A 13378-nucleotide genomic window follows, 5' to 3' on the forward strand; every position below is an offset into this window, starting at 1 on the left:
CATAAGACAAGAACTGTCATCATTGGCATGACTAAGTGAGGCTATTATAAATAAATAATATATGGTAAGATACACATTATATCTATCTATGCCAGATAAAATAGAGACCACTAGAGACCACTCAGCCTTCTCACTCCATGTTGGCTACCTTCTCCTTTCAGAGCTCACTTCCCATAGCTCTCTTTTCCTCTGGGGAACACAGTCAGCACTGACCTGGACCAGAACAAATCAATTTCAAATTTCAGGCAGGAGTGTTGGGACTAACAGTATAAGAAGATAACTGAAGGAAGCAGAAATCACATAGAAAACAAAGAGCCTGTTCACCAAGAAGTTTAGCTTAAATCCTTCAAAGGGCTCCAAGGGCAAAAGTAGGCAAGTTTATATAGGAAAAGTTTCAGTCAAAACTGCTCCTCAGTTATTTCAAACCCAGTACATAGTCTGAGCTGAACACTGCAGGCACTGAGAATGAAACAGAGCATCTTTCCTCTCAGCACAGAGCTCATCTTCATACACTTCCATCTGTGAAACTCAGTATCATGTATGTTTGTCAAGTAGATAAAACCCACAGATGCAGTTGAGCAGCCTTAGTTCCCCTCCTGGAAACAAGTGGGGACAACTTACTCATGGATGCAGCTGTATAATGCCCCATGGCTAGAGGAGAACAACAGGTCACACCAACAGAAATTAGAAGAGGAACAAGAAAAATGGTTGTAAGCTCTCTGTTGCAAGCATAAGGTGCTTTCAGCTGTCCCAACACATAAAAGACCTTACTGAAAGGCAAAGTCCTTGCTTCTACAGAGTAATGGAGGTAAGATGTGGTTGGAATGCATCTTTTTTCTTTGGGGTTGTCACAGCACTACACACAACTGTTAATGGAGAAGACATTTCAGAGATGAAGGCTCACAGCTGGCTGCAAGCACATAACTCCTCAATTAAAACAGATTTTTAACTAGCAGTTGCCAGTAATTTAGAGGAACAGTAGATCCCTTCTCTGGTATAACCTCACAGTTGCACCAGAAGATGCTGAAAACCATAGGCCTTATTCACAAAGTTTAATCCAAGATCACAGTATAATAAATAAATCAGTGTTTTCAGAAGCAGAAGTTTCAGTTCCTAGGCCAGCGATGGGATGCCCCTGCATGTTTCAGAAGGTGCAACCCTCGCTCAGGTCTGCAGAGTTTGCCCAAAGCTTCAGCCAAGCACAGAGCAAAAGGTTTCCTCAGGGCGCTCAGGGCTAGCACAACCCTGTTGCTAAAGTAAAGCAGCAGGCCTGCATAAACAAAACCACACCTGCTAATGCAATGCGGGCAGCCGAGGAAAGGTAAGCACTGGGCAATTTTTAAAAGCTCATGATAGTTTCACATGACCCTCCAGAATCTATTTATGTCAGTTTTTCAAAGACAAATAGTGGCAACTTGCCAGCTGCAGCAGAGATCAGACGGACACGGGAACGAAGTTAAAGGAAAGAAATGAGGAGAAAAGAAGTTATAGTTGCTCTGTGCCAAGGTGCTGTGGCACAGCCCCAAGAGGGCCTCGTCAGGAGCACAGTCATGGCCCAGGCCCCTCAGCACACGGGCACCTGCTCTGGCCCATCACTGCCCCCCTGCTGAAACCAGGCTCCCCATAAGTCATGTGTTCCACCATGTTTTAATCCCCAGATCCCTCTTCTCTTCCAATAAACACTCTCAATATGAAATTAATGCATGTTACTTAACTTACTGTACCATCCAGTGATTACCATATTTTTAGAAGCTAGTTGAAGCATTAACCCTAACTTGTTTGCACATACTATTTTCTCTGTCAGTCAGCATCTGTGACCAAGGATGATTTAATCAAGTGACTAGCAAGAGTGTGAGAAGGATCTGAAGCATGGTTTATTTTTATAGAGTCTCTTAAAGCAGTTAGCATTTTATATAGCCAAACACTGACATTATAGGTTAGATTTCAATGTCCTTTTGTAAACCGCAATGCAGAATGTTCCATGTTGGCATCATACCAAGAGCCAAAGTCCATTCATAGAGAGTGTTATCTCTATGTATCAGTAACCCAGACAAGCTGGATCCATTTTTCAATCTATAACCAAGCCTTTCAAGGTACACTCCTTCAAGTTCAATACACTGTGTCTGCTGCTATTTCTGCTAGCATTTCAGTTATTGAAGAAAACACTGGATCTGGTATTTAAATCAGAGAATCAGTCAACCGCATACTACAGTAGCTCTGCTGTCTGCACAAGTGTTCTCCAATCGCTGCCTTGGCTCCCCATGCTATTTATTGTTCCTGCCTGCAGTTTAGCTCAGTGTTTGCTCGGAACAACATCTATCAGCACAAGACGTTATACAGCTGACCACTGTACTGCTGCTATTCTCATCCTGGTTCCTCCAGAGAAGGTTATCTAGTCAGTCAGGCTAATCTTAAATAGGGCTTAGATAGGAGGAAGTACATCCAAAAGTGTGAATAATAAAGCACCGCCCACACTTCCCTTCTCCCCCACTTCTTTGCACAAAAGGGACCTGAATTCAGCTGAGACAGAGTAGCTTTCTCTTGAGGCCTGGAAATCCCCTTTTCTTGAACACTTCAGCTTTTTCTAACTTAAGCAGTCACTAGAAGTTTAAGAGATTAAGGAAGGCTACCAGTGACAGCAGAGCTTCTCGGAAGCTCCTGGGACTGTGCCCAAACTGTGGATGTCCAGACCACCAAGATGACAGTCCCTGGTTTTAGATTTACTGTAGCTGTCTGCAAACCCATACAGCCGTGCCCCTGAACAAAAGGTTCAATTGAGCAAGAGTCACGCATACTCATGCCAGCAATCCCACAGTGACAAATTAAGATCATGACATACTTCTGATGTTTGTACACTGTCCAGCACAACGGAGTCAAGTCAGACATGCTGACGGGTTCCACTGTGGTTTGAGACTATCAACACAGATACGCCTCAGTTTACACACAAGCACTCCTACAGCAACAGTAGCTCCCTACCTGGCGATGTGACTTAATCATACCAAGTAGATGTTTCAAAACTAGTCAAGCATAAACAGAAGATAAGCCAGGTCATTACCTGAATCACCTTAGCTTTACCCTGTTTAGGCTACTAGTGTGAAGCAGAATTAAGTATTATTTTAGTACAGGCTGAAGACAATATTGCAAAGCACAAGCCATTACTAAAATTCACTCAGGGAGAATCTACCAAAGGCAGCTAAAGAGTAGACAACTCCTGGCCCAGGGAGCCCAGAAGCAGGGAAAGGACAAATACCTGCAACTCGTTACCCTGAATCAAAGAACAAAGAAATGTTCATCTGCCTCTGCATCTGACCCAGTATTGCTGTTCTTTGTATGCTTCTGTAATTTCATTAGGCAATAAACAGATTAAGAAGCATTTCTCCTGAGGACCATATCACGCAATTCTTTACTTCACAAATGAAACACTATTTGCATGAAAATGAAGGAACTCTGCACTTTTTTTCTAAGCTTCTTTTCTTTTTTTTCACACCACAGTTTTGCAGCTTTGGTCTACGTAAAGCATAGATGTACAGAGTCTATTATGGTAAGAACCAAGTAGTTAACTATTCACTAAATTCACTTTCCTGCAGCTTCCTGGTACATGCAGCCATTAACAGTTTTTGTCCCATCATCGACCCTTAGTCTACACGTATACCTTCATGGGACTATTACAGGAAGAAATCCACCCAACAGAGCCAACTCAGTGTTCAGGTTCTAATCTAAACTCGACAGTTGAGATCAACTGGTAACATACACAGTGCTTTCTTAAAAGATGCACGTCATCGAGCTTTTCTGCAGCTAAATACAGCAGCACAGTTCCCCAGCAGATAGCTGTTTGGTACAACGTGTTTTCAGCCTACCTTATCACTGATACCCCAGACCTTGAGGAAATTTTTCTCAAGTACATTTGTGAGGGAAAAGCCAGGCTTCTCTGCTTTGCCCAATGTCACCGCTTTGCATATGATTTCAAATTTACTCAAAAATAGTTCTTGCTGCCTTTTCTTAGAGCATCAATCACATCTTCTCTGGGCCAGTGCTTAATATGCAGCAGAAACAAGGAGAGAAATAAAAAGGCTTTGCACAACAGGCAAAAAAACTTTAGAGCAAAGACAACCCACATATTACATAATTAAAGAGCTGTAACTAGGTTTCCTGCCTCTAAACTACAGTCATTTGACTAAGTAAGAGCCAAGTGAAAGGCTCAGTAAGTCAACAGTGTAACTGTGAACCTAAAATTTTAACATTCCCATTGCTAAGAGAGCTTGTACAAACAAGGGCTTAAAATACAGCCACTTTGCTCTGTCAAAAGTCAGGCTCTGTCCTGAACTAGCAAAACCACTAACTGCTGGAATTCTTCTGATTTTACAAGACTTCTGTTAAGACTGACAGTGATAACCCTAGGGGCCAGCAACAAATAAACCCAGTTTGGGATTATCTGAGCAGCAAAGCTTGCAGCATGCTCCACCTGACACAGCGCAGCACCTCTGAGTGCAGAGGCTGAGAGTCACAGAAAGCATGCAGTAACCTGGCAGGGTGCACAGAACTATCACTATCCTCATGTTCGGACAACCCTCAACAGATTTAACAGCTCGCCATATACATATGCAAAAGCTACAAGAAACACAACATATCAGGAATTACTAAAGATAGAAAGAAAATGAGAGACTGACAGACAGACCTGCGTCCATGGTTTACGTCTCTGCAGTGGCAGGGAATTTGTTAAATGAAGTTGTGATCACAGGAATTATATTACATCCCATGATACACAGAAGGCAGAAATGCTTGCCAGTCTGTCCTTGGAAGAACTTCTCTCCTGACCCCCTTCTGGGTTTTAATACCCCACTGCCCAGAAGGTCCTTCAAGTCAGCAAAAATTGGGGCTCTGGAGCCTGTCAACACCTAAACCCCACAGTGCGCATGCCCACAGTCAGAAAAGCATTTCTTCTCCTTCATCGGGGAAAACAGCTTTCTTAAATACACGGACTGATACAGTTATACAACACGCTGGTATAGCTGAGCCAGAAAGTTATTTTCTGAGGGTGTTTCAGATTTATTTTAAGGAGTATTCCTAGTTATGGGACTTGTCATTACCTGCAGTACAGCTGCTACCCTGGCAGTATTGCTTCACACCAGGAGATAGCACTAGCTACTAGTCAGTTTCACTATTTTTTTTTTTTAAGTGGCTCTTCAGTCCCAAATCCCAGAAAAAAGAACTACTACTGTTGCAAGAGCTGGACCACGATTAGCATCCTCCCAGCCGATTTGGCAACAGCAGCCTATTTGTAAAAGACTTTTCTCTGTATACTGGAGTTAGCAATGCAACCCTTCAGCATGCATACACGCTAGCTTTGCAGATGCCACTTCTATAGCCTAGTGTCGGTAAAACTGGTATTAGCAGGGCTTGCAACCCTACTGTACCCATAATTTGGCAAGAGTTACGTCAAACTAAATTTGTTTCATTATAACAGTTCTCTTTTAGTATAAATTAACCACTTCTGCAAGAATTCTGCTGTCTCCCAGATTCTCCTCACAGAGAAAATGGGTAGTATATTCCACAGTGTGCACTCTTTGGACCATAGCATCATTTATTATGGTAGAAGAAATCCAGTGCATCATGATTGTTGCCTTTTAATCAGCTAGCAAGAAGCAAATCCAACTGACAGGCTTAGAAATGCTAAAAGCTTTGTTCTATTTTTAATGAGTCTAAAACCACTCCGGCTGTTAAGAGACAGTTTACACAGTTTACAGCTAAAATAAAGTCTTGAAATATAGAAGAGAAACAAGCACAAGATTCTCAATGAACGCAATGACTTCTCAGAGCTGTCTTATGCTAGAAAGAACTTACAAAAATGAAGCATTTACTTTATGTCTGCTTCTTTTTTGATACATACACTAAGCTCCTTTCCACTTCTACCACTAAGTAAGTTTAGTATTACAAAATGGCAGTGGTCTGAGATCTTTATGGTGGATAATTACATGCTTACATGGAAAATGCGTTTCTTCGACTGGTGCCCATAGAACCTGAGAATGAATCTTTAGCCTGTACTTATCCACAAATTTTCCTGACCTCCAAGGCAAGGTCCTGCCACTGACATGGCCACCAAAATCCTCTTTTAGTGCACACTCCAAGCTCCTTGGTTTTGGTCAATATTGACTCCACCAACAGTCTCTGGAAGATCTATTTTCTGTGAAAGACCTGTATCTACCAACAGAAATTATGCAGACTAATTGAGTTTTGTTACTCAAAGCATAAAATCAACTACAGTAAGACATCATATTCCTCTGTTTTTTAAAGAGGCTTTTTAGTAAGTTCAGCACCATTCTACTACTGAAGAACTGGTATTTAATAGACTAAATTACGTCACCCATGACAGTGTTGCTACTTCCTAGTATATAGAATGAACATATAGGACAATCATTTCCAACCTGCTGCTCTCCCCACGCTCATCAGACCTGTGAAATATAAGGTAGCTTGTCTGTTCTATTTGGCATCGCCTCCACTAGAGCTCTGATTATAGCAATGCTGCTTCTAAGAACACTGGCTTTGGGAGCCAGGTCTGGAAAGCAGCCTCGCATGAAGTGGACGGGAGATGTTCTACGAACCGCCTCGGACAGTCTGTCCCAGGCTGAGGCTGACGCTGCCCTGCATTAACCTTGGGAGGCTCAGCGCTTGGAGAGATGACCCGACCCGGTGGCCTCTGAGATTTGGCAACAGAGCAACACACTCGGGTGTCTCAGGCCAGGGGAGTGGGGGAGGGAGGAGAAAAAGGAAGATTCTACCTAGGTTGTAGGTATTAACATTTCTACGTAAGCACATGCTCTTTAAGGATAAGGCATTCAAGCCTGTACACCGTGGGAAGCAGGAGCTGCAGCCAGATAACCTAAATTATACTGAAGCATTGTCCCTCATCGGTCATTTTCTCTGAAAACTCAAGTGATGAAATACTAACAGTGGAATGGCAGTAGCATATAACACACAACAAAGGAATTTATGCCACTCAAATATGGGTCTGTTTGCTTACAGGCAACAGTACTGTCCCTTTTTGTCTTCTTGTTGGCTCAGGTGTGCAGAGGATTTCAGCCCTTTAGGGCAGGTAAGGAAGGCAATTCCTTACAGCCATTGGCAGAGCTGGTGAAGCAATAAATCTCCCACAGTAAGTGCCACCATGCTCACAGAGACCTCCCAAGCTCACCAGACACTAGCTAACAAAGCAACCCTCAAAGCGCTAATGAGATTACTCTTAGGAACTTCAAATTTGAAACATGATGAATTTCAAACACCACATTAAACAAATCTATTTACAAGATTGCTCTGATATCCTTACTTGCTTCAACAATCAGTTATATGGTCTTTACCTATTTTCTAGCCTATTTGATCAAACTCTGTAATTTTGGCTGTGCTTGATAACCCTCCCCTCCTTCCCTGAAGAGTGATTCTTAGCACTAGGTAAGTAATTTAACTAGGTCTAGAAGTAGCTGTCCTGTCCAATCAAGCATACGATCCCAATTGCACTGGCCACACACCTTCTTGCTATGTGGTGAGTCTGACCCCTTAACTAACTGCTCATCCCAGAAAAGGACATTTGCAGTTCAGGTTGCTTGTTCTCAGTTAGATACAGAATTGGCTCTTTAAGCATCTCCAACAGCAAGATTAAACAATCTCAGATGTAGGATAGAAAACCCACAGACAGCTTTATGTCACAACAGTCATGTCTTTCACCATTAGCAACCCAGCATTATATCTTGTACAGAGATGGACCATTGTGCTAAGCAAAAATCAGGGTTCCCCACACTTTGCATTGCTTGCAAAGAAAATTATGGATTGTAAGGAATAGTCTACAATGTATGGGTACTTTAAGAAAAAAGCATAATCTTTTTGTACTGCTTATATTGTAAACCTTTGGAACAAAAACCATTTTATAACTAATCAAGGATGTGCATGTATTTCTGCATTTCTTTATGTCTGAATCTCATTTCACCGCCAGAGTTTTAAGAAGGTGACATTACTGTACCTTTCACGCCAGTGATCAAAACAGTTTTCATAAAATAATCTTGAGAAATGATGTTTATTAGATTCAGAGTCACCACTCCCAAACATTACGAACAGTTGAACAATATTTCCAATACAAATTATTCTGCTACATACAAGTTCTCAGTTCACACACAAATCATGGAATCATAGAATGGCCTGGGTTGAAAAGGACCACAATGACCACCGAGTTTCAACCCCCCTGCTATGTGCCGGGTCACCAACCACCAGACCAGGCTGCCCAGAGCCACATCCAGCCTGGCCTTGAATGCCCCCAGGGATGGGACACATGTCTCAATGCAGTGACTGCCATGTTTCCCCTTTCTTAAGGAAAGTGTGCTCTACTAGTTTTCTTGCATCAACAAGATGACTTTATCAGAAAACCTTCAGTGACGTAACATTCTCCAAAGAAAGAAAATTCTCAAAAGCTCAGCCATTTGCATTTAAATAGTAACTAATTACACGTGAAGGTGCAAGCTGCCCCAAGAAAATCCAATACAATGCGTAAATCTTTAGTTTTTGCACAAATCGGTACATGGGAAAAGAAAAAAACTCCACCTGCTTGCTGACAGGAAGACTGTCCATCACCTTCTCAAATTAGGAAGGTTTTGTTTTTGTTTTGTTTTAAAACATGCTGTTTGCAACATAAATATGTCGAGAGAACTGTGGGGCACCTCCAACCAAGTTACTCACAGCACTTCTGAACCTACACTTCAACACTGTTAACAACTGCTTTAATTCTGCATAAATCCTCTGAGTATTAAGCTATGTTAAGGCCTTGACAGATCAAAGAGATTTCATAATTGCCAGTGTGATACTGGATGAAGGAGCAGCGTGCCAAAATCTCCAAAACAAGATAACCAACCCAAACCAGACAGGCACAGGTACATGGTCTCCAACTGGGGATACATTTCAACCCACACTGCAAAGCTGGCCAACAGAAAAGCTTAAGAAATCCCCTAGTAATAAGAATAGCACTATTTGACTGCACCAGTTTCAGCAGTGCTACAGCTACTAGCCATAAGAATGTTTATGTCAAATGGCTTTATAACATTCCTTCCATGGGTAAGGTACCATCTCCTCTCTTTCCTGAAGCATCGCTGAAGATATTGGACAAAATGACTTTGCAGGTCACAGGGTAGGTGCTTCCATAATAAGTAGTTACCTGACTCCAGCTAAGCTAGCTATCAGCTGTGTGGTTCAGGCTGGAAACTTAAGCAACACCATCAGTATTTATGATAATGCTCCCTCTGGTTTTCAGCCTTTTTTTCCAGTCAAAAAATGCAGATCTACAGAATAAAGGTAGAGGAAAATATCCTTTCTGAGATTAAAGACAAATCAGAGATTAAAAAAAAAAAAAAAAAAAACTACAACAATTTTAGGATTAGGAAGAAAAGAAAGACTTTGAACATGGCTTCAGAAGCAAATTGTGAGTGAAAGAGGCCACCTCTGGATACAGTTGTCCCGAGGACAACTAGCTAAAAAAATTAAAGTTAATTGTGACAAATTTCTTGGGAGCTCATTAGCACACCACCACAATACTGACAGCATGCATGTAATCTTGCGTTCTAGAAATGCATATTATTTCGTCAATATTCCTGCTTCAGAATTTGCTAGTGGGATAGTTTGATGAAAAGTTTCTGGTCTTGTGGGTTTGAGTTTATTTTAATCTACAGGGCAAGCCATACTCTAAAAGACATGCTGTCAGAAAACTATTTTTCCAACGTGCTCTCATCCAGCATAGCGGTTATGGTTTGTGACTAAACTATCCAGCCAATTCACATTGAACTACCAGCAGTTTATCACAATTTTGAGGACATAAAGAACTCCAGAAAAACAAGAACACAAAAGATGTCTTTTTCAGAAGATGCTTAGCACTCTTGAGTAACCATTTGCTCATGCCAGAAAAAAAAATGCTTCATGGAGAAGTTTCATCAGCGTGCATGCTGGAAGGTATTTCTCTCAGTGAGTTACAATACACTAGCCTATACTTACTTCCATATGGTCAGAAGGAGAGAAATGGGCACCTCAAAGTCATAATTCACATTCATCTTAGAGAACAAGCTCTGCAAGTGCCTCCAACTACAAAACATATGAAATGACCACCTCACATGTTGAAGACAGTACTCAAGTTCGAAAAATCCCATGTTCATAAGGAGTTCTAACTTCTTATTATTTCTTTACTTTAAATCTCAGAACCTTCAGTGCGAAAGCTTGCAAACCACTTAGCAAGGGACAGCTTCCCCACACTGCCCCAAGACTGAGTCAGGGGAGATATGGCTGGCAGTACATCCTCACAAAAGGCAGCGTGGCAGAGAGCCTGCTTCAATCTAAGCTCTGGGAAAGAAGGTACGCACCAAAGAAGGCAGTAGAGTGCTGTGACAGAAGACTGAGTACCAAAACAAAGACAAGGAAGAATGGCTTTAAACTAAAAGAAGGCAGATTCAGATTAGATATTATGAGGAAATTCTTTACTCAAAAGGCAGAGCGGCACTGGCACAGAGAAGCTGTGGGTGCCCCATCCCTGGAGGCACTCAAGACCAGGTTGGATGGGGCTCTGGGTAGCCTGGTCTGGTGGGTGGCAGCACTCCCCATGGGAGGGGTGGGTGAAACTAGGTGATCCCTTTCAATTCAAGCCACTCTATGAAATGCTTGGCTGGGAAGCCACAAAGGATATCAGTGGGCAAGGAGGCACCTAGCCCATGGGCCCTTAAATTCTCTTTTGCTTCTGTCACATCCTTGTTTCCCATCTCAATGGTTGCTTCCAATCACCATCTTGGAGAAGTTGAAAGTTGAGAGTACCTGCCTTGCCCAGGCAAAACAAGTTCATTTTTGCAGCCAAAAACAGGGGATGGTGAGAAATTGGAGACAGGTCAGCTAAATCACATTTTTGACCCACTTACAAGCAAACAGTGCAGTTCCACATGCAGCCAGCACTGCACACTGGAAAGATTTCTGGAGTGGGCTGAAAATAACTTCACTACACAAGTGATCAATAAGGCAACCAGAAGAGCACTCTGCTGTACCAACAAGCTAACAAAGCTGACTCGTGGGCAGAGAACATTCACTTGGAGGAAGAAGTTGATGGCAGCCCAATACCAGCCCCAGATGAAGGGAGCAAAACTACTAGCAGAATTTCAGTCCTGGACTGCAAGAATGCAGTTTTTGGCTTGCTCAAGGACCTGCTTGCCAGGTTCCCATGGGAGACTGCCCTGAAGGTCCACAGGTCCCAAGAGAACAAGCTGATCTTCAAGAACAGCCTTTTCAAAGCACAAGAACAGCATGCAGAAAGTTACAGGGGAATGGCAGAAAGCCAGAGTTCACGGATAGGGAGCTCTTACCTCAGCTCAAATGCTGAAATGCTAAGATCGAAGCATAAGGAATATCAAGAGATTGCCCAAGAAGAAGAGCTGAAGCTAGCAAAGGATGTCAGTAACAACAAGGAATGTTCTATAGGTAAGCAAGAACAAAAGGATGGCTAGAGTTAGCTTGGTTAGTGCTCAGTTATGGATAGGACAGAGCAGCTGAGGACAAGAGATCCACAGTTTCTTTGTCTCACATTTTCCTACTGAGGTTTGCCCTCATGTCTCCCAGATCTTCAAGCACAGTGTCAGCATCTGTTGGAGTGAACCTTCACACCAAAGGAGAGTTACAGATGGCACAAACTAACTGGACTAAGTCCATGTGACCAGACAGGATGCATTGGAAGGTGCTGAGCAAGTGGCCCAATATCACTGTGAGGATGGTCTCTCATCTTAAATAAATAAATGAAATTAAAACCACTGTGATCATAGGAGAAATCTGATGACCGCAGAGGCAAACCACACACTGTGCTATGTTTTGAGTTCCTCGTGTCGTTGTACTTGCTAGGATCTTCAAATACATAGCTAAAATGTCACAAGATTGGTCAGTCTTGCAGAATATTTCATTACTTTGATTAGAGAAGTAAGCATCTCATTTGTACTTTTCAAAGCAATATGCCCAAGCTATAGCTGAAGACTGTAGAAAAGTTAACTGTGAACTTAACAAGCATTCACTGCAACACTTAAAGATGAAACACAAACACTTCTTTGCCTCCACTGAAGTATCAGTTTTACAGAAACCCCCGTGAGCCGAAAAAACGGTCTGCCACTCTCTTACACTAATAGGTTCAAGAACTTCTCCAAGAAAGGTGCCAATACCACTTTGTTAGAAACCCCCTCCTGAACTGGGCAGAAGTATTTGGCATTCTGGGGAACTTGCCAGAATGACAGTATTTACTGTATGACTAATATGCATTAATGAAGCACAAATGGACAACTATTTACTTGTGCTAATAACTAAAGCGCTTTATTAGAGCTTAGGCCTCTAGCATGAAGGATTGCCAGGTTCTCCCTACTTGCCAAAATTATGTCAAAAAATGGAACCAGTGTGTAAGACATCAAGAGCTACAGCCAGTGTGTAGTAGAGTCTTAAACCATTGTTCAACATTCAGTTTGCAAAGGACAAGTACACTCCAAAACAACTGGCTGTTTCTGAGGGCTTGTCTTTTCATTGTAGAGGCTAGAATTTCAAACACGCACACTGGTCTTACCAATAGTACACAAGCCAAAGCTATCTTAAAATAGCAGTAAAGCTTGAGAGCTTTGCTAACATTTGTGATCTACATTTGATTGCTTGCTGTTCTTACAGGAGAAGAAAGGAAACACTGTATCATAAGGTGTCAGATTAAAATACCAATACTATCTAGCATGAAAGGCCATTAATACCAATAATTTGCTACTTTCTACATGAAAGTTTCCTGAAAGCTGATCAATTTGGTAAAATTCCATCTTGGAAAAGAAGCCAATTCCTCCAGAGCAAGAACGAAGTCCTAGTTCAATTTTGTGTTCTCCATGTAAGGAACATACCTGTAATGCTAGAAATGCAAGGAACTTGTTAAATGGCAGTTTTGTGGGAACTAAGAGTTAACTATGAGATGGTCTGCAAGGACAGACTCAAAAAGAGCTGTGCCATAAGACACTGCATTAACAGCAACGTTTGGAAATTTAACCCATAGTTTTGTTTTAGAAGTAGGAAAGTTCTGCTCTCAAAGTTGTTATACTTAACTTCATGCAGAATTAAGGGTTTCTGTTTGCTTGGTTTTGGTTGTTGTTTAGTTAATTTTGTTTTAGGTTGGAAAACATCATTGCAAAAGTGCTTATGAAATAATATCCTTCCTTTGATCAGTTTCCCTCTAGACTGTGTAAGGCAAGAAAAATCTGTTGGGTCTAACTTTTAGCAAGGTCTGCATCTAGATATATTTCTTAGAAATACTTGTGTATAACACATTATATCTGTTCTTCACCAAGGACAAAAAATGGCTTGTCAGAGC

At 41.8% G+C, this 13378-nt stretch overlaps 1 protein-coding gene across 8 annotated transcripts in view; it reads right to left on the minus strand.

Annotated features, from left to right (window-relative positions):
* Nucleotides 1–13378, minus strand: part of GRB10 (growth factor receptor bound protein 10) — a 141753-nt gene that overhangs the window by 86218 nt on the left and 42157 nt on the right. For 2 of the 8 annotated variants that reach the window (XM_040684209.2, XM_046924480.1), the window contains exon 1: nt 4676–9218. The exons of the other annotated variants lie outside the window; for them this stretch is intronic. The gene's annotated coding sequence lies outside the window, so the exon portion shown is untranslated. Of the gene's footprint in view, nt 1–4675; nt 9219–13378 lie in introns of those variants that run through there. 8 annotated transcript variants of the gene reach the window in all.

Source organism: Gallus gallus, chromosome 2 (genome assembly GCF_016699485.2).
Source record: "Gallus gallus isolate bGalGal1 chromosome 2, bGalGal1.mat.broiler.GRCg7b, whole genome shotgun sequence".
Classification (NCBI taxonomy): Eukaryota; Metazoa; Chordata; class Aves; order Galliformes; family Phasianidae; genus Gallus; species Gallus gallus.